This window comes from Fistularia commersonii, chromosome 3 (genome assembly GCF_037954325.1).
Source record: "Fistularia commersonii isolate RoL2024-O1a breed Wild chromosome 3, RoL_Fcom_v1.0, whole genome shotgun sequence".
Classification (NCBI taxonomy): domain Eukaryota; kingdom Metazoa; phylum Chordata; class Actinopteri; order Syngnathiformes; family Fistulariidae; genus Fistularia; species Fistularia commersonii.
Genome location: NC_141286.1, coordinates 7,605,093 through 7,631,765, shown reverse-complemented (window position 1 = coordinate 7,631,765; position 26,673 = coordinate 7,605,093). Strand labels below are relative to the sequence as shown.

Here is a 26,673-nt window from a genome sequence, read left to right as displayed (position 1 = left end):
TCCCCGGTGTTCGTGGGGAGGCGAAGTGTGTCACGGGTGTCCGGATCAGGATCCGTGCCGATTGTTGTTTTCATTTTATTTTATCTATTCATGTATTTTTATGGGGTGGGTTTGAACGATCCGCGACACTGATGATTCATGAACAGAAATGCGGCGTTGATTTTTTTTCATTTATTTCTAATTTTATTTTATTTTATTTTATTTTATTTTATTTTATTTTATTTTATTTTATTTTAAATAAATAAATATTAAGGGGGAGCTGGGAAGGGGGCGGCATCAGGATGCTCTGAGCGACGTGGAGTGGGAGGTGTGTCTGGGAAGTCAAACTTTACCACCATAATTCACTGTTGTGCGTTTGCAGTCCCTGCAGACCCCCTACCCGCGCCCCAACCCCGCACCCCACGCCCCACCCCGCACACCCTCCAGACCGCAAAATCCCAAATCTCCAGTCTCTAAATCCAGTTTTGTCTGTTACACCGAGTCCATTTTTTTTCTGTAATACCTAGCCCACCCTCATACATACAAGCACGCAAACACACACGCACACACACACACGCACACATCCTTAATCACTTCCCAGACAAAGCAAAGCTGCCAGCTCTTTGCTATTGTGATACTGTTGGGCAGATGTCACAGACCATGTGACAAAGGCTGGGACAAGAAATGTATTTATTAAATTACCCATGTATTTTATTTTTCTTTTATTTACATTTATTTTGATTCTGCTTTTTTATTTTATTTTATCAAATAAATTGTTATTGCACCTCGCATCCCCCTAGCTCCAGGTCCTGGGTTGTATCCTCCATCTCAGTTGGACCACAGGTATAACCCCTCACCAATGCTCTCATACACTATTCCATGCCTTCCCGCCCTGCAGAATCTGTGCAAGAATAGGTAGGCAATTATGGGATAGACTCCTCCTGCAGACTTAAAATAGGCTTTGCTTGATGTACAGATAGGTACACACCAATTGCACAAGTGCACGCAAACACAAACACACACAGACACACTCCCACAATCCCATTAACGGCTTCCACCTCGCAAACAGGTGCCATCCATTCAGGTGGCCGCTGATGAAATTAGTCAATTGACTAAGTTACCGTTGAACTCCGGAGAGGTCAGAGCTATTTGTTTCACTTTCCAAATCCAATTGAGCAGGTCTTTGCTATGTTCAGCCTTTTAGTCATCCAGTTAGTCCCTTTCCTCCAAAGGTGTTGGCAGGCTTTGCACTCCGGCCGGGGCCAGATTAGTCTCTGTTTCATTAAAAAAAAAAAGAAAAAAAAAACCTCTGCATCAACTTTAATTAATTTTGCCATTATGGAAACAAATGACCACAAAGCATTGTTTAGTCATAATTAATTTGATGTTAATAATCGGTGATCATTCATATTTGCCATCAGTCAAGCATGAGGGGTTAGAAAACACAGGCAAACATGACAACCGGTTACCGCCGAATAAATGGCGGCGTGGAAGGGGAGGTAAAAAGAAAGCTGAAGAGCAGGGATGTTTAGTAAGGAGGAAGAGGCTTTTGGCTGGTAATGCATCAAGCTCCACTTTGTATTTGGTGCCATAAAGTGTTTTTTTTTTATTTTTTTATATATATAAATAAGGGCTGAGGGGATATTGGTGATCCGGGGGCGTAATATGGCATGTCCTCTCAAAGCGCAGCCCGTGGGTGCAGCAGCGTGGCGTTCACAAGAGAGAGCGACGCACCAGTGGAAATAACAGCATGGCGCCGAACAACTGCCTGGATGGGACACGCAGCGGTGGATCCGGTTACTCAAATAAGCAATGTAATTCGTTTCCACTGGGCAGGCTCATGAGTGCCTCGTGCGCGATAAATAACTGAATACAGTTCTCATCTTGGCCCGTACGTCTTTCATATACGCAGCCGATCCTGCTGTGAAACCTCCCTGGAGAGGGGCGAAGACTATTTAAGCTCTAAAAAGGCTGTGCAACTATTTAAAGTCTCTTGTCGTATGATTTAAAAATCATATTTCTGATTACTTTGAACATAAAATCATTTCCGTACTTCGGCATGGCGGGCAAGTGTCTCTTCGCACGCTGAGACGCGGATATCTGTTCGAAGAATCTCAGACTTTAGTAAACATAAAGTACGTGCCGACAGGTTTCCCCCACCAGCTGTTTACAGAGCGGGGGGGGAGCGGCGGTGAATCTAAATAAACTCCCGACGGCTCCGTCTTAGAAGCTCGACAACAGTGGAGGCGCTCGCTTCGAATCGGGGCTGAGATGGAAAGATAAGCCGTGCTTAACCTTTGAGCTTCTTGAACCCAAGCAGGCCGTCGATGGTTTTAATCTGACGGAAATTACACGTCGGAGAGCGGTCACGTATATCACCAGCTTGCTTAGATAAATAGATTTTTCTGTTTTTTTTCCGGGTGTAAAATTAATTACGGCTGATCCTTTACACAGGCTGGCTGAAGGGTTAAGGCTCATTTACCGTATGCCCAACGTTACATACGCATCGGGACTGAACCTTCTGTTCGTCTTCTGTGTTAATTCCCCGCATAGATCTGTAGATTCTCTATGAACTTGCGAATGCGGAGCCAAACGGGGGGCGACGTGGCGCAGAAAGTCGAGCGATCATCTTTGGAACCGAACGTTTTCGGTTCGATTCCCGGTTTCTCCTGTCAAAGTCTTGTTGAGCAAGACACTGAACCCCTAACTCCTCACCCTTTATCCGTGATGGTTTCATTGCAGGGAATGAATTTCCGCACGCGGATTAATAAAGGATAAATTATTAAATGGCGCAGTAGCGCTGGTAGTGATGTGGTGTAAGGCAGTGTCGTGTGGGATGCTCAAGTGCGACCAACAAAACAAACAGGGAGGAAGAAGACAACGTGGCATCCACTGCACTGCCGGTTTTTGTGTCTTTTTCTTAGCATGAATATAATCGTAAACTCCGCCGCCGCCATGTTTGTTATCGTGACCTCTGCACTCTGCACTGCCCTCCAGTGGATGTATTGCATAACGCCACACGCACGAGAAATATGTCCGCGGTGACTTTGGACAATGTTTATATGAGCAGAAATGAAGCCGATTCTAGTGTTTTAACAAACTGTCCAGTGGCGACGGGTTTTAGAATTTCGATTTGTTCACCAGCAGACCTTACAATTTAAAGGAGCGGGGTGAGGCGGCCTCCAGCTCCAAAATGCCGCGCCAGACATAAAACAGTTGCACTTCAGACGTAAACATTGTAGTTTCTAAGACGCTCGTTTATTCCAGAGGCGCGTTCCACGTCGAGATGTCCTGTTTCACTTTTGCAAGGCTGACACCAACTAGTGAAATTGGCCTCTTTCTACCCCGAGTAAGTCCGCAATCCGGGGGAACGAGGAAAAAGAAACTTTTCTCCTCATGTCTTCAAGTCACTTCTGTGTCACAATGGTTTACTTTTTAATTGCTTTTTTTTTTTTTCTTTTAGTGGCTTCATGATACAGTGGCCCTCAGGAAAAAGGGGAGACAATGTCAGATTCCTGATAATTGACAATTGCTTATTAAAGCATTAATGACACAGTCTTCGTGGTATTTCCTCCTCTGGGTCAATTATCTGCGTTTTGACGATACACCCCGCCTGGCTTGTCACTTTAAGGGAAGATGATTCTGCATTTGTGCCCCTTTTCCCCCATAGGATATTCATCAAAACCTGCCCCAGAACCCTGCCTTTAATTTGACTCAGACTCTGGCAGATATTACACATGCAAAATCAGCTGGAGGCTCAGACGGTGCCTAGGACATGATGTTGGTCTAATTCAAGTTCCAATACAGTTCACACTACCTTAGACGTGGGAATACATTTATTTTCATTTGCATTATTAAAACGCCAAAAGTTTCACGGTGATAGCTGATGCGTCTCCGAGTGCTGCGATGCATTAGCAACGTCCCAAGGTGCCGGCGTATCCCATTATAGAAATGAAAAAGTTTCATCTCGGGTGTTTTTATTTAGTATATCTATTTGTTATTTTTTATTTGTTTGTTTGTTTTTTGTTAATATGAATACATACCACTGGTTGACCTTAAATATTTGACTTGAACATAATCCCACCCATCATTCTTTAGTGAAGGATTCAAACGCTTTCATTCTCCTGCCCGTATGTCGCCATTCATCACTGGAATAACAGGCTGTATAAAGAGCTGATTCTATACAACACAAAATATTGTATTGAGCCAACACATATAATGGCCACTCTTGTTTCTCTCACCTTTGCCTGGGATCAGTCTCCTACTCAAAAAGTCATTTCCTGCCTTGTGGTTGGTTTCAGGTGTTGGCAGCAGGAGGAAATGCTGTTGCCTTCTCAAAGTCTGAATGATGATGTAAAAACGTTGAAAAGCATATTATATTATAGCTTATTTTCATGTCATATTTCCCTCCTTGTTCATTATCTATACCGCTAATCGCCATTATGTGAGAGGCGGGGTTATGTGAGATTGCCCGATTCTGTCTCCCGAGACAAGTAGTTCAAGTAATAAAGGATTTAGAATGTAAATTAATAAACATGAACCTTTTAGATCAAAATTACTGCTTTTTAATTACTTTTAGTGTAATTTAATCACTTTAAATTACTAATCACAATTGAAATGCCTGATTTAATTGCTTGAAATGTAATTCAAAATCCGTCAAACTGAATTGAAATGACTACTAAATTATGGCTCTATATGTTGCAGTAAGAAAAGCGCTGTTGCAAACTGTAAAAATTAAAGACAACATGTAATAAAAGGCACTCTATTGCAAGGTATTGCAACAAGGAGGAATTGTGGCTTTCAAAAGTATATCATCTCCTGAGGTCCAAGCCCTTTTAGACTCGTCATATACCATAAGAATGAAGAAGGACCACATGGTTTAGTGCAATTTTAAGGTAGTGCCACATATGTCATGGTTTAATGGCTTACCGGTTGCAAATATAGAAATAATAGCCTTTATTTTATTGATAAGCAACCGTGAGTTTTGTGAGCACAATAATACCAGAATACATGGGTCTGCGTGAAGCCATGGGTCCATCAGTGCATTTCTCAATTTATTTGTTTATTTATCTATTCCTTCCACCGGTGTTACGCAGAATACATCTGTAATTAAAATGCCTCGCTGTCACATTAAATGATGCAGACGCAGATATTCATTTTCACGGATGCCGCAGCACCTCAGTAAGGTGACACTCAGGGCAATAACGTCCGGACTCCATTGCAAATGGAGGGAGGAAAACAGATCAATTCCTGGATTTCCGGGCAGAAGGGCTACAGTGCAACATAATTTGGGATGCCTGCGCCCCAGGGGGTCTCTATATTTTTCTCTACAACCCATCACATCTGAGTGCTTTTTTTTCCTCCCTTACATTTTTGAGCCTCCCCGGGCATCTTTTAGTCCCTGCAGCTCTCCATCTCCGTGGTCATACCCACCCTCGCTTTTTTTTTTTTTTTCATCCTCCCATTTAAACCCGCACTAAATTGTCCAGCTGCACTGTCTTAATCTGATTGGCCGAGCAAACGACGGCAAGAAAAACAGGAGGAAAATGGAAACGGAGGTATTATTATAAGGACAATAGAGGGGAAAGAATACAAAAGCTGAGAGTGCTGGCTTAAAGCAGGAGCGAAGACAAAGTTGAATAAATAGACAACAGCGCAAGGTTTTGGATTCATAATGGCGATAGTGGTTGGAGTGGGTGGGGGTGCAGTATTAATATAAGTGCAAACATCCCCTCCGGTCCACTCAAATAGAAGGATTTTCCAAATGAATTTTATGTTCGCTCATGATCCCACGCCGGTTGAGCTTATGAGTGCCGGCCGGGTCACTGTGACTCGACCCACTTCAAGTAAGGCGGGGGGCGTGAGAGGCGGGAGAGTGAGAGGGAACCCCTGCCACACAGCCACACCGGATTTGGTCGTCTTTATTTATTTATTTTTCTTAATACGGCATGTTCTTACGGCGCCCTTCAAAATGGCCTCGCGTCATTTCGGGCTTCCAGAGGAATCAGAATTATGGCCTTGATAGAGACAGCGTGTGGTCTTTCAAACAAACATGGTCTCGATGCTCTCATCTGAAGCCCGTGGTCCGGTATTGTTCTCTGCCTGTGCCGATTTCAAAGCTCACAAACGGCTTTCAGCGTGTGCAGTTTGATGTTTGCCAGTTTTTATCCTTGGATAACACATCGGGACACTCTGAGGTCTTTATGATACGCTTTCAACGCGGCTCTTTAAATAACTCGCCAGGGGAATTCAGATGAGAAATGTTTTTAATACAACTGAATATTAGAGTAGCACTACCACCTAAAAGCAATTCCACTCCATTTCCCCTTTTGTTGCCCAGCACAGATTGTCTCTTAGTACATACTTTAGCAACTCAGCAACATCTACCGATAGGCAATGGTAGTGATGGATTTAAGTTTTTTATTTTTTATTTTTTTATTTTATTTTGGTAAAATTACGCCTGTACTTCACAAAAATACAAAAATGAATTGTTTAAATATATGGTCGTTCCTTAATGTAGTGTGAGTACACTTCATGTGTGGCCCCCTTGAATGTCTCGAATGATACTTCCTGCCCGGGTTCTGCCATGAACTTTAGCAAATCGTCGTGATCGCGTACAACTTTGGACTTAGGTCCAGCGAATACGATTCGGCCGGGATGAATTTGGATCAAAGCTGGAACAACGCATCGGCCGGAGCGATGATGAATCCCGTCCCGGCGGCCCTAAATCCACATGGCTTTAAAGGAGATTAGAGGCCTTCAGCAAGTATAGTGGTCTGGATGAACATGCTCATTGTTTACCCTCAGCATCTTCCCAGATCAGCAAAAAAAAACAAAAAAAAAAGTGCTTGCTAAACCAATAGAACATTTTGTTCATCCCTTCTGGTATCAAAAAGTAATATGATATAAGGTAATGTTATGAATTAGTCAATATCTATTTTTGATGTGTGCTCATCCGTCAGCACACATGGGTTTGAGTGATACCAACCAGCGGTGAGGAGCATCTCCATGTGTACTTCGGTGGACTAACGCTCACTGGCAGCTCATCAAATACTGATGATCGGTGGCTCCTTGTGTCAAACCCGGACGCGGCGAGAACCCTTTGAGCGTCAGCCTTAAAACGTGCACGCGCGCTCAGGCAGAAAATAGCATTAGACGATGTCTGCGGGGCGAGGAAAAGTATAGCATCGATGGGTGTAAGGGGAGGTCGACGGCAGCGGGAAATGCAATTCAAGAGCATTTATGGCTCTTAGAGTCCAGTTGGGACGGAGCCAGATTGACCGGCAGGCTTTGTAACATTTTGTCATTTTTCAGTGTGATTTTAGCATTTAAATGAGAAAGTATTGAGTTTCATTGGTTTCCAAGTCTTTACTAAAACACCCCTTTTTTTAATACTCTAATGTGCAGTGTTCAAAATGAAAGACAAAGAAGATTTGGGATGAACTGGAAGCATGAGCCGATCACCTTCCGTTATTTTTAGCATGCCGAATATCGCTACTTTGTCCGGCGCGAGATAACGAACGCTTTGTCCTCCGTCCTTTTATCAATGCAGCTGTGTGTTTACATCAAAACACTGATAAACCAATCTGAAGTTCATTTCATGTCCTTTAAAAGGCAGGCGAACCGGTCATGCACGTGTCCGGATTTTATCTTTCCACCTTTAGTCCCTTTACTCCAAACCTGCTTCTAAAGTAAAAAGAAAAGAAGATCAAACTAAAATAATCCATGAAAAAAATAAAGAAATAAAGTACTCTATTTAAAGAATTTTTTTATAGACCCATATTTATATATATATATATATATATATATGTATGTATTTATATACACAGGAAATGTATATACATTTATATATGTATTTATATACACAGGAAATTATTCAACTGTATATATATATATATATATATATATATACATGCACAGGTAAATACACAATATTAAAAAATGAAAAATTATAAAACCAGCAGGACTATCAAGTTACTCTTGACAGTCCAGGGGAATGTTACGGTACTTGGATTTATACATTGAATACCGAATATAAATATGTAACACAAACAGCATCAATCTCAAATGAAGCCTGAGCCTGAACTGCATCTCAGATCATACATGGAAGGTTTTTGTCAACGTGCAGTCATTGGATTTGGATTTTTCAGATGAATATATGAGCACATGTGCTCACGATAGCAGCATACCAAGATTCCTTCCTGAAAATTTTGGAATATTGTTTTACTTTTACAAGAAAACTTCCTACATCATCACATTTCGAAATACAAGTTGATTATAGTTATGGTGTAATACACTTATAATGGTTGCTGAAAATATCTTAGATTGCGTTTTCAGACTCTGAAGGTATTCTTTTTTTCTTTCACGGCTCACTATTAATCAGTCCATCTATTTTGGAATAATTGAAAAACGTACTGCTGTCGTCTTTGGTATGATTCACGCGACGAAAATAACAATGAATAGTTACAGTCTTGAGGAAGGCTCGTCTTTGAAGCCGCACAGCACGTAGCCAAACATCCAGGAAACATTTCTTATTTAATTGGCAACAGACCCAGATATGAAGAATAAGAGCGTAGCGAGTCCTCTGCGGTGTGTTCACTCACACCGATAATAGTAGTTGCATTGAACGCGAAAATATAAATTGCCTTTTTTTTTAAAAGAAAATCTGTGTTTTATTTTGATTCAAATTTTGATGTTTGAACATCAAAAACAGAATGAATTCCATCTAACAAAAATTGCGTTTGCAACCATACTTTGTATGGACAGCTGTATTTCAGCCACAGCTAGTTGTTTTCCAGCATCAGCATTAACTTTTGTTTTTTTTTTTTGTTTTTTTTTCCCATTTGTTCTTATTTTTTTTCCCCTCTACTTGTTGAGAGCACCGAGGAACATCCAAGAAATCTTCAGGGAACGACACAGTCGCGTTTATCGCTAAGCTGGAAAATAATAGTCACACAGGTATTTCTGCCACCGCAAGTTACATGTTCCACTTCTTATAAGTACTTTAGAATCAAATTGGCTTACTACCATCATTTAAAATTATATGCAATTGTTATAATACAGAGGGTCCTCGACTCACGTCGGAATTCTGTTCCCACGGTGCAATGTGACGTGATATTTGCCCTTAGAACTCTCATAGTGTATATAAGTACCGATGTCTCCTATACTAACATAAATCATAATCTAGGACAAAGAAACACAATACAATAAAAATAAGAAATAAATTAGAAACTGGCTGACGCTTGGGAGCCATAAGGAAGGGCAGACAGTCTCCAAAAAAAACAATGCAAATAAAATAAAGAATGTAGCAATGTAGTCGTTTTCCTCGTTCAGCGCCGGCGTGTCATCCTATTTATCCGCTTCGCTCGCCAACTAGTTCCCGTACATGAGAAGAGTGACTTTCTTAATAAATTCATGGGAGATGGCTACGTCACCGCCCAACGTCGTAGGTCGAGGACGTTGTAAGACCAGGACTGTCTGTAAGGGAAAAATTTACCGCTGTTAGCTAAAGCAACTTCGGGAAAAAAACGTCTACATTCTGCCCATTTCTGCATGGGTTCCCTCCAGGTTCTCCGGTTTCGTCTCACAGACCAAAAGCATCCGGGAGGCTCATTGGAGAGCTGACATTGCCCAGACTGTGAACGATAGTGAATAGTTGTTTGTCTCTATATGTGCCAGCATAAGCAGTATAGATAATGAATGAGTGAATGAATAAATTAATACGTATACATGTGTGTGTGTGTAACATATAAGCCTTCAAGTGGCTCCGCCATGTTGCTCTTGAATCAAGAACAAATGCTCATTAAATAGTTATAAACAACAACGGTTCCACGCAGAGACATCTGTTACACATGTGTTGTTCTAACGGATAATCCTGCAGTTAGTTGGACACTGTTGAAGAACAGAAAACGGGTAACAAAAAAAAACATCAAAATCAATTTTTATTTTGTAAAAAGAAAGACAGTTTTTTTTTTTGTATTTGTATTTTTGTAATTTTTATTTTGTATTTTGATAGACAGTTTTAATTAAATTCTGTATTAAGCTCTGAAATTTTTCAATCGTGAGCAAACCCCGTTGATGCGAACGTTTCATTTTTTACCAATGAGATCAAGTGGTTCAGATTGTTTTGATATTTTATCTTATTTATTTATTGAATTAAATTTGATTTGATTTTGTTAAAAAAGGAATAATAAATCAATAAATAATTGAAAAAATATGTAGATAAATATATGAATAGATAAACGAATATTTCAATACGTTGTCGGGGATTATGGCTCTACAGTAAAATGAGTTATGCACAATGCATATTTTGAATATGTAGAATTTATGACAACAGTTCATGAAGAATCTTTAAATTTATTTACATTATGATGACATCCTCGCAGTAACTTCAGAGGAACCTTTTTCATTTTTGTTTGTTTGTTTTTATGACTGTGTCATTAATGATGCATCAGGTCCTGCTTCAAATTCACGTCAATTCATTGCAGAAATAGCATATGGAGATTCTAAATTCATGAAAACCTTACTTTTTTTTCGGGGATTTACGATCATCTTGTGTGTTTGGCTTATTTTACATCAAATGAAATTGTGCAGGTGGGAAGGATTAATGGGACTCTATCTCCGGTATTTAGCATTTCGGAAAATGGAAGCGACGCCTCGGCCTAATTGCTTTGAGTCTCCTCTCTCATTTGTTCAGAGCGAATGTGACATTTGTTAAGAGTTTAACTGAATTATATATTTTTTTTCCTGTTATTTCTTTATTTATTATATATATAGTTGAGTTATTAGCCGGCACTCCACAGCCTTTGAAAAATAAAAAAAAAGGGGGAGAAACAGAAATCAGTATTGTTTGTCTCATTTGCAATCGATTATGTCTGTTCAATTAAACTTAATGCTCCAACAGACGGAAGAACATTGTTTCCAATTACTAGAGTCTCACGTGTGCTTTGGCAACAACTCATAATGGCCTCTAATTCAATCAGCTCCACCGATGAATATTTAAGATATTGACTTTTGGTCCTCCATATTCCTAGCCTTTCCGTGCCTTCAAGAAAAAAAGAAAAAATAAATAAAGGAGGGAAAATGCATGGTTGACCCTCATCACAAATCTCAGTGTCTGGGTTGGAACCAGGAAGTAGACTGTACCGAGTCATCTCAGTGCCCGGTGTCAAACACTTTACGCCGCGTTGGCTCAAGTGCTGCGGTTCACCCGAGTTGCTTAATCCGGTAGCCGCATTTCGGCAGATAAACCTGGCCTCTGGGCTGGGGATTGATGGTCGGAGCCGTTCAAATCAATCGCCAGGCACATTTTAAAACAGCTGAGTCTCGATCACTCCTCTGTGGCCGACGATACGAGTGGGGTTTTCGCTTCCAAATAATGTTCCGGTGAAACAAAAGTCGCTCTACATTAAGAGATAAGAGTGGACCGTCGGACGGAGGGGCCGTCAGAACAAAAACACACAAAGCAAGACAGTAATAGCAGCCAGAGAGCACTGAACCAAAAGCGGCTTCACCTTGAACGGTTCTGATCCGAGAGGGAAACCGACGATGAGGAGGTTTTTTTTTTTTAATTCCCTGTAACCTCGGTCAGATATACCCTGGAAACATCGAAAGCTTTTCAGAGAAAGTAATTTGTTTTGTTTTTTAAAAAAAAAAAAAATAGCAACTATCCCTTTCACACAGCAGAAGCTGAGCACAGCTGAGGATGGTTGGGCTGTGTGTATTTAATGGTAGTAAGAACTTTGCCAGCAGCGTTTTCAATGAACTGTAGTTTTATGATTGATTTTTTTTTTTTTTTTTTTTTTTTTTGTGTGTGTGTTTTTTTGTTTTTTGTTTTGATCTTTTTTCACTGTGACCAATGAAGACACCAGTAAAGTAGTATATATACCCTGCTGAAATCCAATACCAAGTCACTACTTTGTTGCATCCGCCCACTCCCGCGAACGTTTTTTTTTTTTTTTTCAGTTTCGGTCAGTTTGAATATCCATATCTGATTGATCATAACTGGGCCTTTGAACGCATCTTTTTATGTTCTGGATCAATACCCATCTCGTATTCACCTCTAGTGTAGGGAGTTGAATTATTTAGTCAGAACTGCTTTCAGGGTTTTCGCTGCCAACCTCAGACGACCCGAACATACCGAGGATCAGTCGTTTTACGGGATGCATTGAGATCTTTATGTGTTATATAACCTGGCATTACCACCACTTACAGGTAGTGACGGGAGAAAAACTTTATGATTCAACTGGGATGCCGTCGAGCTACGAGTCTGCACTCATCTTCCTTATTTAAGTGATTTGTTTTCAGGAATCAATGGCTCATGTGTTGTAACCGCACCCCTCTTAAAGCGTGTCAGTCAATAACTTTGATTGGAAATGGCCCGCCCTACAGTCCAGTTCCTGCCTATGAATTTCAAAGATGCAGTTTTTGCCCCGTTGGGACTGTTTTGCTCTCAAACACATGTTTAGATCCGGCAGTCCTTTGATGCATTAAAACAAACAAACCAAAAAAAAACATTAATTTTTTCTCAATTTTGCTCATCCTGGACTCAGGGTTGGTGGAATATTATCTTAGCTGTCACTGGATGAGATGGGACTCATGCTGGACCAGTTTCCAGCCAATCACAGGGCCAAATATAGAGACAGACAACCATTCACCCTCTCCATCATATAGAAATATCCAACCACTGACCCTCATTCATAGGTGATGTGGAGACATACATCAATTCACCATTAACATTCACTCATTAACATGGCAAAAAAAAAAATCATTCATTTTCTCATTCACACATTTAGGCAATTTAGGATCTCCTAACTGAACTGAACCAGTGACCTTCCTGCAGTAAAGCTACTACTTCAATGCTGGCCCATCTTAAAATAAACATTTATCCGAAAAATATGCGTCAACCTTATTGATATTAAACCCCCTAGAGCAGACATCTGCTGACATTATTGTTGTATTTGCGCAAAGCACAACACTGGTGGACGTAACGCAGAACGGGACACTTGAAGAACATCCCGAAACAGCAGTTGGACGAATTGGTAACAGTTGTCCGAGTTCGGAGGCATCGGAGAGAAAGGTAAAGTAGCGAGCTTTCTCTCTGTCTTCAAAAGGAGAGGAAACAAAGGACGGGAAGTTGCTCAGCCTATTTAACCACAGCTCGGTTCAGGGTGTTATAAGCCATTGCTCAAAAATAATGTCTTTTTTTTTTTTTTTTTTTTTTTTTTGTGTGTGTCTGGAGGGCATTTTCATCCAATTTTTATATCTCCACAACAGAGGCTGTCAGAAATAAATCATATGCAGGGGAGGTGGCTGTTATTGCGGGCTCTGTGATATATTAGGAGGAAGCTGAAAAATATAGTACTATGTGTATTTGTATGCATCATTGGGATTTTTTTTTTACTTATACCTGTCACACAGAACCCTTGTTTACCTCTTAATGGGAGTGTGAGCTGAGCGGACTAATAATAATGAAAAAAAAAAGGTTGAGGGTCTCAATATGACGTGTGAATGACAGAGCGATGGTCATATTTCTATATATGCGGCTCTGTGATTGGCCGGTCCACTGAGCACCTACTGATGTCCAATGAGAGCCGAGAAACCCCAAGTGCAGGATATGTGGTGTATATAATGAATACATGAAACAATAAATTAATGAATGGAATGCATGATATACCATAAATGGTACATTCTGAACCTCTGACCTCCTCGTCTTTGATTTCGCCTTCATAAAAATGTTTGTATTTCCAACCGATTTCGATCAGTGCCTGTTGTAACACATCTATTTTTTATTTTGTCTTTATTTCTTTTTTTTAAGAATCCCTAAACACTAAAGCTCGTCTTTCTCGGATATCTGTGCAGGCGTGGCATCTGAAGTCGGTGAACTTTATCCGACACCATTTTAAATTAGATTTATTCCTCTCTTCTTTTCACTCCCCGCATCACTGCATTTACATTTCAATTTGCGAAAACTGAATCTCACTCCTGCCCGGTAACGTTGTCATGCATCCATCATGTGTCCTACTTCATGCATGAAATACAAAAAAAAAATGGTATATATATACATACATATATATATATATACACACACACACACACATATATATATATATATATATAAATGACATGACCAAGAGGCTTGTCTTGCATTTTTTTCAAAAAAAAAATAAAAAAAAATGGATTTGGCAAAATAGGAACATCTCCATTAGCCTGGACTGCAGCAGCTCCACAAATCAAAGCTCCTGAAACGACCGCAGAAATAAATTAGTCAACACCGCCATCAAATCGACTCAAAGAAGCAGGACCTAATAATCCTCACAGCCGGGAGGATTTATTGCGGACAGCTTGTGTTATATTGTTGTTTGGCTTTATTTAGATGCGCCTCATAAAGTGTTGTTTCCGGCTCTGATAAAAACAGAGGCTCGAAATTGTTTTAAAGGCAAACGCAATGTATGAATACGGCTTATCTATGTTATTACGCTGCTGTACATTAATTCAAGGGTCAGCGTTGCCTTTTCTGGAAATGCTGCATCCCAGTTTCACGGTGGTACATCCCAGTTTCGCAGTGTAATTCAGAGTGTATTTAATGGAGACTGTAGTGTTGTTGTTGTTAATTGTTTGTTTATTGTATTGATTTTTTTTTAAGTCATCGCGAGATTCCTAATGGACAGTTTTTTTTTTTTTTAAAGATCTGATGTTGCATTCTCTCTGAAGCACAACGCTTTTGTTTGGAATGGTTCAGCCCGATGCGATCTCGGTGCATCGGTTTGTGGGCTTTTCAAATATTCCCCCGTACCTTTGAGCACACTCCCCTTTTAAATATCTCTGCGTCGCCTCGGAGATACCCTTGATCCTCAAAACCTCCAGATGCTACAAACATCACATCAATTCTCTTTGAAAATCTTACATAACTCCCAAATCTAACGCACAGATATGTTTTTGTAATGCACTATGTATAAATTAAAACGCCAGAGATGCTTCGCTTCATAGCTGTTATTCGTAAAGTTAAGTTAAGGAATATTCATTTTATTATTCTAAGTGATGTGATCAAGGACAACAGAGCTATATATTTATACATATATATATATCTTCTCATAGTTTATATAAGACAAAAAGTTTCATTAACATAGTACATCATGTCAGACCTATTGTCAAGGATCACATCACTTAGAATAAATGTTTCCAACTAAGTAAAAAAAATACCCCATTTTATATATATATATATATAAAATAATTGAAAAAAAATCTCTACACCTTTCAAATTATTCATATATTTGTCTAAATTATTTTCTTTTTAAAGTTACAGCCTGGAGTTTAGTTCCGTTGTGCTTTTGAGTATCGCATAGGTGTTTATATTGTTTTGGCCAACCCTTTTTTTTTATTCAGTAGAGGCAGATGAAACACAAGATGACTCATCCAAAAAATAAAAGGAAGTGCTTTTTATAAGCATTAAATTGACTTTTAGATTTGATTCATCCTACACTCATGTGTGAAAAATGTCACTCTTGCTTTTTTCTCTGCAGAGAATTTCCTCTGAAGCCTCGCGTGTCGAACACAAATCCGCTTTGCTGCAATTGAGAATCAGACCCAAGGCCCGCTTTCACTTTCCAAGTCATAAATGTAAGACTTAAAGTAGCAGTCCTTCAAACTGATTGTTCTCTATAACTAAATGACTCGCAATAAAAGGGTCTATGGAGCTCATGAAGGAATGAAGCTGTTGAGATACCCAGAAATACACACACAATCTCCGGGCAAGATATTATATTATTTTTTTATAGAAACACGAATTGACTCTGTGAAGATGGTTGTCACTATAATAATCATGGTATATTAAAAAAGAAATCTATTCATATGATGTATATCACAACTGATTGAAAATGTATTTAATATATATCGCCATACTATTCACTAAGTGTTAGGAATTAATAATGAAAAAAAATATTGATGTATGCTTGTTTTCTAGAGAACAGATACTGTGTCTGCAAGTTTAATTAATAAATGAACACATACCAACCCTTTTTTTCATGCAGCCACAATTTAAATAAATATATCTACACGTATCGAAAATGTGTATATATATATACACATATATATGTGTGTGTGTATATATATATATTTGTGTGTGTATATATATTAATTTAAAGAACCGCAATATCAGTGGACATAGTTGACATGATATGGAAAAAAAGGTGATATTTTCTGTCTTCTGTCATTCATTTGCCGTGGCTGTTCCTTTGTGATGAGGATGAGCGACGCCAATGTGAACCCTGAGAGGGCGCTTCAAAAGTTTTCTTTCAGCCTTATTCCACCGCAATCTCTTTCCAGACAGCCACACTGTAAATGTCACATCATAAAGCACAGAATTTTAATCGATACGCTATTTCCATACGTCTGACTTATTGCATCCTGCGCACGATTCCCAGCTTACCTTTATGGTAGATGGTCTCAAACTGTTGAAAGCTTTCGCCAGTGGACCTCCGGAAAAAGAAAAAAAAGCTCTCAAACAGTAGCGCGGCAGCTTTAGAAAAACTAAAAGAAATAATTGATTCCCCGCATGTAACATTAGCAAGGGATAATGCAGCTAAGTGGGAATTGGCGGGGTCACATTTCAGGGTTAATAAATAATAGCAGTGCATCAGAGCACAGGCTTACATAATCACCGATACTAATCCTGTATCTGGATACCATCTAAGGTAATTCCGATCCCGATGTCCCGACGTACGCAAACTCTCACCACTCGTTTTGTTTTTTCTTATCATTTTCAGCCTCACCTCGAGGACTGAGCAATGTTCTCATCTTAATGCACGCCTCACTTTTTTCTTTTTTTTTTTCCTGTCCTGAGCCGCGATTAAAACTGAAAATCGGTCCCAAGCGGGGATATTCCGCCAAACACCTGTTACCCGAAAAGAGGTCTTGAGAGTGCAGTGCCATCTGATCCTTCCCCGCGTACCTTTACACATCTTCTATTCTCTAAATTCCTTCCCCGTACATTTGGGGTTTAAGTGTAATGCACACAACTTGAACTTTTTCCTCTCAGCAAAATGTGTTTTGTGACTACAACTGACCCGGCTCTGCAGAAGTGTCTGAGAGTGAAATGTCCAAAGATGCACCAGCTGGTTATATTTTCCTCCCGTCCTCTTTCTTTCTGACTGAGCAAAGTGCTCTCCCTCAGGAAGTCTCTCTTTGCTCTTTGTCCTAGATTTTCTGGAGCCCTTATGGCCCGTTGCATCATACTTGTGTCATCCCTTTGATACACTCTGGAGAAACTCCACACACTGAAACTCTTTGGAACAACTGTCTAAAATAGGGATACATTTATTTATTTAAAAAAAAATTGAATTTAAATAATATGTAAAAAGCTTGAGAAGCATGCATAAAGATCTATTGTGCGGCCTCCCCGCTCTTCGCTCCGCTCTGGATTCATCTTGAATAATCTCGACGGGATGTTTTGAGGGCCATCCTACCCATACCATTAATAAATAAAAACTAGATAAATAAATAAAGTTAAAAAAATACAATTAATAATTGAAAAAAAGAAAGAATGGAGCCATCGCACAATGCCCTCTGTGCTCCGCTGCCTTAAGGCACACACTTTTACACGCTTATTCGTAGGATTGATCGGCATAGCGACTAGCCAGGTATGACACCTGCTTATGTTTCAAACAATTTACCCAGGGAGATAATCATTTTTGAAAAAAAGTGGAACGGTCCATTTTAGCAGTAGGAGGATTCACGGTGCTTCAAATTAATAGGAATCATAATGATGAGTCTCATTTCAATTATGCTAATGAATGTAATTTATTACCATTAGCGGTGGAATGTTGTTACTCTTTTTATATTTGATTGGTGGTTGTATGTTTATGCCAAAGTTTGTCTGTAATAGAATAGCTAGACAATAACAAAACAGCTAATAATAGTTTTAATTTAATTAGTTTAGTTTACTAAATACATAATAATAATAGTAATAATAATAATGATTATTATTGTGGCTGTCCGCCACAATAATAATATTTTATTATTAATATCGAATATATTATAATATATTCTTATTTAAATTTTCTTCTTATAATGGTCACATTATGAATATGTAATGATATAATTCATTATTATTATTATTATTATTGTTGTTGCTGTTATCATCATCATCGTAATAATGAATAAATAAATCCCTCCGACGAGGAAGCAACAACAGATGTTTTCACTCCCTAAAGTTATTCTTGTAGTCAAATAGCAGCAATAGAAATCCAGCGGAGCAGATATGGATATCGAGGTCAACTGCAAATATTATTATTGCAGACAAGCATTTTTATTCTTCCAGTGTGTCAAAACACATTTTCACATTAATATCTGAAAAAAAAAATGGAGAAACACTAAAAACGAAATGAAGTGGGAGAGAACAGCGGCGGCGCAGTCTGTAAAGTGTTATCCTCGCATTTTCTTTGGGGCCAATTAGTTCCTACGAGCCGAGGGGTCGTCTCTCGGATCAGAAGGTTGCCGGTTCAATTCCCAAATTATCTCGTCTTCGTGTTGGACCTTGTATGGCAACTCTGAGTGAAATGGTGAATGGATGAATGGTACATAGTGATTTACATAAAGTATTTCCATCTTAGAGACATTTGAGAGGAATATATGGGTGTGAATGTTACAAGTTTAGGGTTATGAATGTATGAATGCGGCTAAGAATCCCCTCATTTTTGAGAACAATCAAAACCGTGTTTTGCACTTGCAGGATGTCAGCTTCGTGCACGGCGCTAAGTTCCCGCTTTTTTTGGACTTTGGAAACATTATCCCGCGGATAGATTTGCCCCCCGGAAATTGTTGCCGAATCCCAATCTGGATGCTCCTCGAGACACTTGGCAGACGGGATGTGTAATTCAAAACACTTTTATTTATAAAACTGCAAAAAAGCCTGGAACAGAAGAAAAAAAAAAAAAAAAAGCGTGTTGTGTAAGGCAGTCCAATTATTGTAATCTAGTCTTTACTGTATAGTAAAACCCGTCCCTCAGGACGCACTCTAATATGAAACTGACGATAAAAAAGAAAAGCTTTAGTGCTGCGACAGAATGTTGCGCTTTTGTAAGTGACTCGCTGGTTCGCATCCAACAGTCGTATTTATGTTTAATAGACCTTCAATTTTCCATATGACGTTTAGCTCCCCGTTGAAGTTTAACCACTAAAGACTCTAATATGCTGTCAGTCCCTTCATGCCTTAATTTAATAATGAAGCTGACGGCGTGCAAACACATCCCTTCAACTCTGCTTAAAAACCCGCATCGCCTGCGCTCTGAAACTTTAAGTCACCTGGACGTTTCGTAAAAGCTGGATTTTCTTTTTGTTGGTCGCAAACAAACGCGACTTTTGCTAAATGTGAAGATTGTCGCATACTGTTGTTTCTTCTGTCCGATTCCCCGCCAATGTGTGGGCGGAGCCTGTGAGGCCTTCCTCGCGGTTCCGCACCTGGTTTCTCTCCCGGAATTTTGAAATGTCACGGCAAGAAAAGAACATTGCTCTTGTTCTCGAAGCCCCGGGAGCAAGAACAAAGTTCTCCCTTCTTGCGGAGAATGCAAGAATTCGTCCCGCGGTGGGGAAAATGTGCAGAATTGCAGCAGTGAGGGACAGTGGGATATGTGATGAGAATAAAAATATCTATAAAAGAATAATGAGGAATATGTACAGAAGAAATGAAAATAAATATCAAAAGAATAAATTAAGAAAAGAATAAGGGTAAATCATAGATGACGCTACGCACAGTATTGCTTAGCGGCTAGCGTCGTCAGCGCTAAATGTTGCGTCAGAAATCTGTATTGCGACTGAGATTGAGACTGACCTAGATTGACTCACTGGTGCAAGACCTAAAAAAAAAAAAAAAAATTAATGTCAATTTAGTAAATTTAAATACATTTCAATTGAATATAATGTAATGAATGACAGATAATAGAGTAAATAAAAAATATTTTGATAAATAAATCAATGGAAATAGACTAAAATAAATTGAGATAAAACATTTAAAGCAATATAAAATAAAAAAGTAAAATTTGCTATGTCTTGCACTGGAGGTCCAACAGAACTCAAATTTTTTTAGTTTTTTTTTTATCATCACGCTGGAATACATTGCACTCTTTCCTTGCCCATGTCATTATCCTTGTGTTTGTGAGAGGGAACATACTGAGTGGTGACAACCCTGACTTGAAAGGGGATTTTATGAATTTTGGGGAGATGAAATTTATAGAGCGAATGCAATTGTGCCAATTTTAGCATCACTCAGCAGGAGAACTGTTTTGAAAAGCTTGAATACAACATGATTTTGCACTATTTAAGTGACCAAAACCCATTGTTTTCCTATTTGCTTTATATTGTCATTTGCTCAATAGATACCTGATTGGTCCCGAGATGAGAGTCACACACAAACGAATCAACAGACGTTTAAATGTTTTTACCTATTCTTACTCGGCCACCTCCACCAAACTTCCACAAAATGTCTGTTGTCTTCAAACGTGAAGCGCTGCCGTGGTCCCACGGCTGCAAACCGTCACCGGGGGAAGGATAATCAGTTTGTTATTTTGGAACGCACATGTGAGATCCTGAAAAAATGCACAAACAGTAGGAGGCGAGAAAATTATTTGGTTATGAAGCCAATTTTTTTTTTTTTCTCTATTTGTTCATCCCCTTCGGCTGTGGTTTATGTCAATGCATTTACTTGTTTTAATGACTAATTTGTTTTGTTTTTCTTGTACTTTTGAATTTATTTTCACCGTTGAATTAGGACCATGATATGAGCCGGCTGATAGGAATAATTACTTGCGTCTTGTTCTGAGCTGCGTGTTAGCAATGCTGTGACAAACCTGCACATAAAATAAAAGGAACAAATGGAGCAGCGCTGCTTTTCCAGAATCATTTACTTTGTCAACGGGTGAAAAATCAGTTTCCACTGTTTTATTATGGGGGTCAGTGTTGATAAAATCTTGTGCAAACAAGTCATGCAGGAAAGAAACAGAAGAAACCAGTGGAAGTGTGTGCCCCGTGGATCAGATCACAGTTGTCTCGCGTGGAATTCCAAAATCCGCAGCAGCTCGCTTAACCGATGATACAATGATTATTTACGGACACAAGAGGGCATTCTCTTTTTTTTAAATTTTTTTTTATTCTATTTTTTTATCAGAATGCCACGTGTCAATGACAGAACTTGTCAAGACCCACATCACCTGAAATATTAAATCAGTTGTTTTTTGCAAAAATAGCTAAGAAGAATGGCAACACGTTAATTGTTGATTTTGAAAGAGTTAAACATTTATGTGTTCATTGTCAGACATGAAAGAAAAAAATAAATAAATAAAATAAAAATTGATGAACCAAAAAATGTAATTAGATTAAGATAGTAAAGTTATATATGTATATAAAACATTATATATCCAAACATCCAAACTCATGCAAAAGGGCCCAAAACTGCTTAGACGTAAAAATTGATGAACCAAAAAAATTAAATTAAAATAGCAAAATTAAGTACAATAGTGTACTAGAAATAAATTATATATATATATATATATATATATATATATACATATAAAACATTATCATGTTAAAAAAAAAGGTTCGCGTAAACTCATGCAAAAGGGTTCATGAGAGACCCAAAACTGGTTAGACGTAGAGGCCAGGGTATTTACCTGCGTCCCTGCGGTCGACTAGCAATGCCTGCCTCTTGCCCAATGAAAGCCAGGTTAGGCTTCAGCATCCCTGCGACCCTGAGTGCAGGATAAGTGTGAGAAGATGGATGGATTGATGGAAAAATAATCACAAAATGAAAGGTGTAAAACAACATTCAATATTTAAACTCATTCTCTTCAAGGGACAGAGAATTATTCAGTGTGCCTCCCTACATCTCATTCTTTTTGAGAAATAGGGGGATCTTTGTCATTCGGCAAAAAATGATCTGAGGTTTCCTTCCGCAGGCGGGTGTAAACGACAGCTGCAGTGAGCTCCCCTTATCTTTAGGATACATATCGATTCCACGCATTATAACAGGCCGCCAGATCTACAACTCTGTCCCGACCGACTTATCCCACGACTCGGAGTTGCTTATTTTTGGCACATGTCGGACAGGGGGAGGGTTTGCAGCAAGGGAGTGATAAATATTGTCCTTGGCTGTTCTTCGTAGAGAGGAAAGGAGAGATCACAGGATACCAGAAACAAGACACGTGATTACGGCAAAGACGGAGGAGGCACCTGAGTGGCAGGTTTCCAAGTGCGCGCCTCCAACCTCCATCTGTACTGTTGACGGAAAGTTAAAACGATGTGCGCGGCGGTGGGCTGACGGCGTTCTCCGAGCTGATGCGCGTCAGTGTCTGCTTGTTTCGTTTTCTCAAATAGTGTCATTCTTTATTTCTTTCTACTAACCCTGATGTGTCTTGAAAAAAAAAAAAAACATGTAAATAAATGGATTGAGGGGGAAATGATGCAGGAATCCGAGTCGATTTCGGTTCCACACGCTACCCAGGAATACCAAGAATATTTTCTCACCCCCGGTTGATAAGTTTATTTATTTCATCTCGTCTGTATGAGAGCCTCACACCATCTGGCTGTGATTAATTGCCGGACGGTCTCGGCCCCCTCACCCAAAGCCTATTCCCTTTCCGTTCAATTATCATTGCAAAGATGGATCCGGGACAAAGATCCGCAAAATAGGAGGGGGGGGGGGTTCGGACTTGCAGGTGGCGAATAACAAATAGGCTTCTCTGATGAAGAGAAGAACAGTTGGAGGATTTTGTTGTGCATTTGCTTTGGACTGGGTACGCAGCTCCCATCCAGGAATATCAGCAAGAGACGTTTGTGTATTCATTCGAATCACTTAGTTCATCCGTGTGAGGAAACTACAGCATCAAAATTGTATTTCAGATGAATGTATCGAGCACTTAGTGCTCTGTAGGAACTTTTTTAAATCCTAGGAGCCTTTCAAGAACTTTTTTTTTTGTGCATTCAGATAGCAAAGGCGTCAGGGATAATAGACCCCTGAGTCTTTTTAGGGTTCCATAGGAACACATATGGTGCAACTCAGGTGCCGCCCGATACGATACCTCATGCAGACTGCCGAGCGCCATTTTTAAAAAACATGCAGCTACCAGTCAGCTGTTTTTAGTGCGACTTTTCTTGCAAAAAAAAAAAAAAATGGACATACAGTAATAAGCAAGAAGTGAACCAACAAGGAGGTCCGAGGTCTTCTGGCCTGCCAGGTCCTTTACTGGATATGTGAATAGAAATAGGCTCTTAGGACTTACAACATTTCTTTCCATATATGTCCGTTGAGTGTCAATAAAAGACATTCTCACATGATTTTGACTGGAACTATTTGCCGTAAACCTCCCATTTACAGAACACTTCAATCAGCCTCCTCCTCCTCCCGATTTCTTGTTTTGTTGCCATTTTTTACAATTTTCAACCCAAATAAAAGGTAACAGCAAAACCTTCTTGGGGACGATGAGCCGCACCCCGAAAGCGGCAAATTTTACAAAAAAGAATAAAACGAAGAAGATATGATTCGGGCAAAGTGGGGCAGCTTTGCGATTTTTGGCGAATACATTTGAAAAAAAAAAAACATCTTGGAGAAATTCTGTGTCTCGCAGGCTGTGTGTGTGTTTCCTCACACGGCCCAAAAGAAACTGAAGAGTTGGTTTGGTGCATCTTTCTTTTTTTGGGATTTAAAAAAAAAAAAAAAGTAGAAGAGACAGATGTCGATATATCTTCACAGCAAGTCAAGTGAAGAAATAAGAAGTTTCCCTCCTGGTGTATTACAGTGTTACTGAGGGTGTGATGGAGGAAGCGGAGGTATTTGTGAGATGGCGAGGAACCCACAATCCGACACCTCCTTATTTTGTTGACCTCTGCGTCTGATTTTGTCTATTTGTCAAACGCTCCGCCTCCTCCGGAGCGGAGGTTTGGTCCTGCGCTTTCCGCGAGACCCTTCAGACTCCCGGAAGAGAAGAGGGTCAGCCTCGCGCAGCGGCAACTGCTGAACTGCGATAAATAATAAGAATATAAAACAAAAATAAGAATCTAGACAGACGACCCATTGGAGTAGTGCTTAAGCAAAAATAAGAGAGTGAGTAGTTTTGTTGCTATAATACATTGGATATCTCTATAATATATTTGAGTGAGAGAGTGAATGGTTGTATGTCTCTATACGACTTCTGCAAGTGAAAAAAAATCACTTCCTTTACAACGCAGCAGAAGTCACAAGAATGGTTTGTGCTTTTTTGTGCAAATTATGATTTTTTTTTTGTTTTGGTTTTGTGATACTTGTGAGCCCCCGAGCCTTCCCTTCCGTGCCGAGACGCGAATACTGCGTGTTACTGTAAAACACATTAGGAAATCCCGTTAGCAACCGAGAAGCACAAAGGAATTATTTTATGCAGCACAATTGTTACTCCGGCGTTGCCGATATCTTGCAAGTAGTCTGGGTGTGATTGCTTACCAGGAAACCAGGAACGTAATGGGATTTTTTTTTTTTTTACCCCCCCCCCCCATCGTATATTTGATTATTTATTTATTTTCAACCTAACGTGTTCACTTAACCTTTGTTCCACCTCATTACGGAAAACAAAGAGACAAGATGTCAGTTTTGTCTGTGACACACAATCTGGCACTTGAAAGGAAATCAGCCTCATATGATTTGGCAGAGAGACAGTGATGAGGGACATGGCGGGGAGCGATGCAGTGGAGAGAGGGAGGGAGGGAGGGAGGGAGAAAGAGAGCGAGGGAGGGAGAGAAGAAAGAAGCTGGTCATTGAGTGGGAGTAAATGTCAGTGGGCTTTAGGCAAAGTGTTTCACCATATGGATGCTGCCATTTGTGTACTTTTTCACACTTCTAATGCTCCCTGAGACTTCATTTTTGCGGGGGCTTCGTCTTCTTCCTCGCTGTTTTCCGTTCGATCTCTATATTCTCATCTGTAGAGTCAGTGGCAAATACCTTTTTTCTCTAATTTCCTCACCTTCTACACGATGCAGATGCTATTCCGGTTTGTTTCACTGTCGCTGTATCAATCCTCATGAAAAAAAAAAAAAAAAACACACACGCACATATACACAGAGCCAGGAACTCGAAAATCAGGGTGCTCTAATACTTAAAAATAAACCAAAAACTAAGACTTTGAAAACAAACAAGCGAAACGAACCAACTGGTTGAGCGCGCCACATCGGAGCCTGACACCGGCTGACAAAACAGATCAGCAGAACAGACGCGCAGGAACAGAGGATCTGACGGAGACTGAAATAAGTGCACGGAGCTAAAATACACTAAAAAATGTGTGAGGATTTCGACAATGCTAGCAAACATCTTTAAATTGTAAGAAAATATAAAAATGCAATGTAGCTCAGTCAACCGCACATTTATAATATATGTTTTTCTTCCGCATGCGCCCCATTGCAGGATTTGCACAGTTGTTTTTATTCATGCATGTTGTCCTTTCTTGTCAACCTTATCATTGTAAAGCCAACAAAACTTACCTTTTTTTTATTTCTGCCTTTTCTGCTCCCTGCTCACTCCAGCCGAAGCTACTCTTCCTCCTTAATTGACTGTTTTTTTTTTTTTTTGTTTTTGTTTTTTCGCCAAACTCCCTTATCCATTGTTCAAGGACAGGGCTAAGAGCAGTGTGTGTGTGTGTGAAAGAGAGAATGCATGTGTGTGCACAAACTGTGGTCTTCTCTCAGTGTGTGTGGGCGCTCGCTGCATATTACCGGGTATCACCCCGACTTTTGAGCCTCCATCAGGCGATAGTCTGCCGGCCGAGAGATGTCGTTAATGTCATAGAGGAACGTAATTAAAAAAAACAGGAATAAGGGAAGGCCAGTCTTGGGAAAAAAAGAAGTGTAAGCGTCCGACGTCTGGCTGTCGAGCAGCACGGGATCCTGCCAATTAGGAATCTTCGGGTCCGCACATTTTAGACCCGGCTCACTCATCAGACGGCATCCTCTCGGCCGCAGCCGATAAATCAGGTAAATAAATAAAATATCACACTCCACGAACAAACACACAGGATGCGGGGGAGCACAGCTGGAGAGCTGATTGTCGCTCTCTGCTCGGGCTTGTTTGTTGACAGGATATTCATAACGCGTAGCCTCGGCGGACACCGGGGGTAAGGCGCTCCTCCTCCTCCTCCTCCTCCTCCTCCACCTGAATCCATCACGGTGCAACTTCACAGCAATTTCCAATAAACGTGATTTTTCCCACGCACCTAATCTGCAACGGGTCGTATTAACACGTCATATCAATGTCGCCCCGCTGCTCTGCTCGCATCCATCTGGCTTTTAGCTGCCCCTTTGCCTCTCCGTTTTTTTTAGTAAAAATATCAATTCAAGCAAAGTTCTATTCCTTGATTTGTTCTGAGGTCACAGAAAAGCCTGAATCCATCTTACATAAAACACAGTAGTGACGCAAGTGTTTCTTGCATCACCTCTGATTTCATGCTTTAAAAAGAAACCCAAGATTTCTCTCCTCCACGATGATTACAGAGCTGGCAGGTTTCCGCTAAAACCTATTTATGCATTTTCTACTGTGGGATGGGTGCATGCCCGCAGGCCAGGCTTACTGCATGATGAACTGGCCGCTATGACAATCTCACCATAATCTGATTAATCTCCGTCCACACATCCAATCATATGTGCCGTATTAGGCGCCGGGGTATTTCCTGATGCGCGCTGCTTTTGACC

General features: G+C 40.0%; 1 protein-coding gene across 2 annotated transcripts in view; it reads left to right on the top strand.

Moving 5' to 3' along the window:
* Positions 1–26,673, top strand: part of lsamp (limbic system associated membrane protein) — a 485,855-nt gene that overhangs the window by 268,354 nt on the left and 190,828 nt on the right. The gene's annotated exons all lie outside the window — the stretch shown is intronic.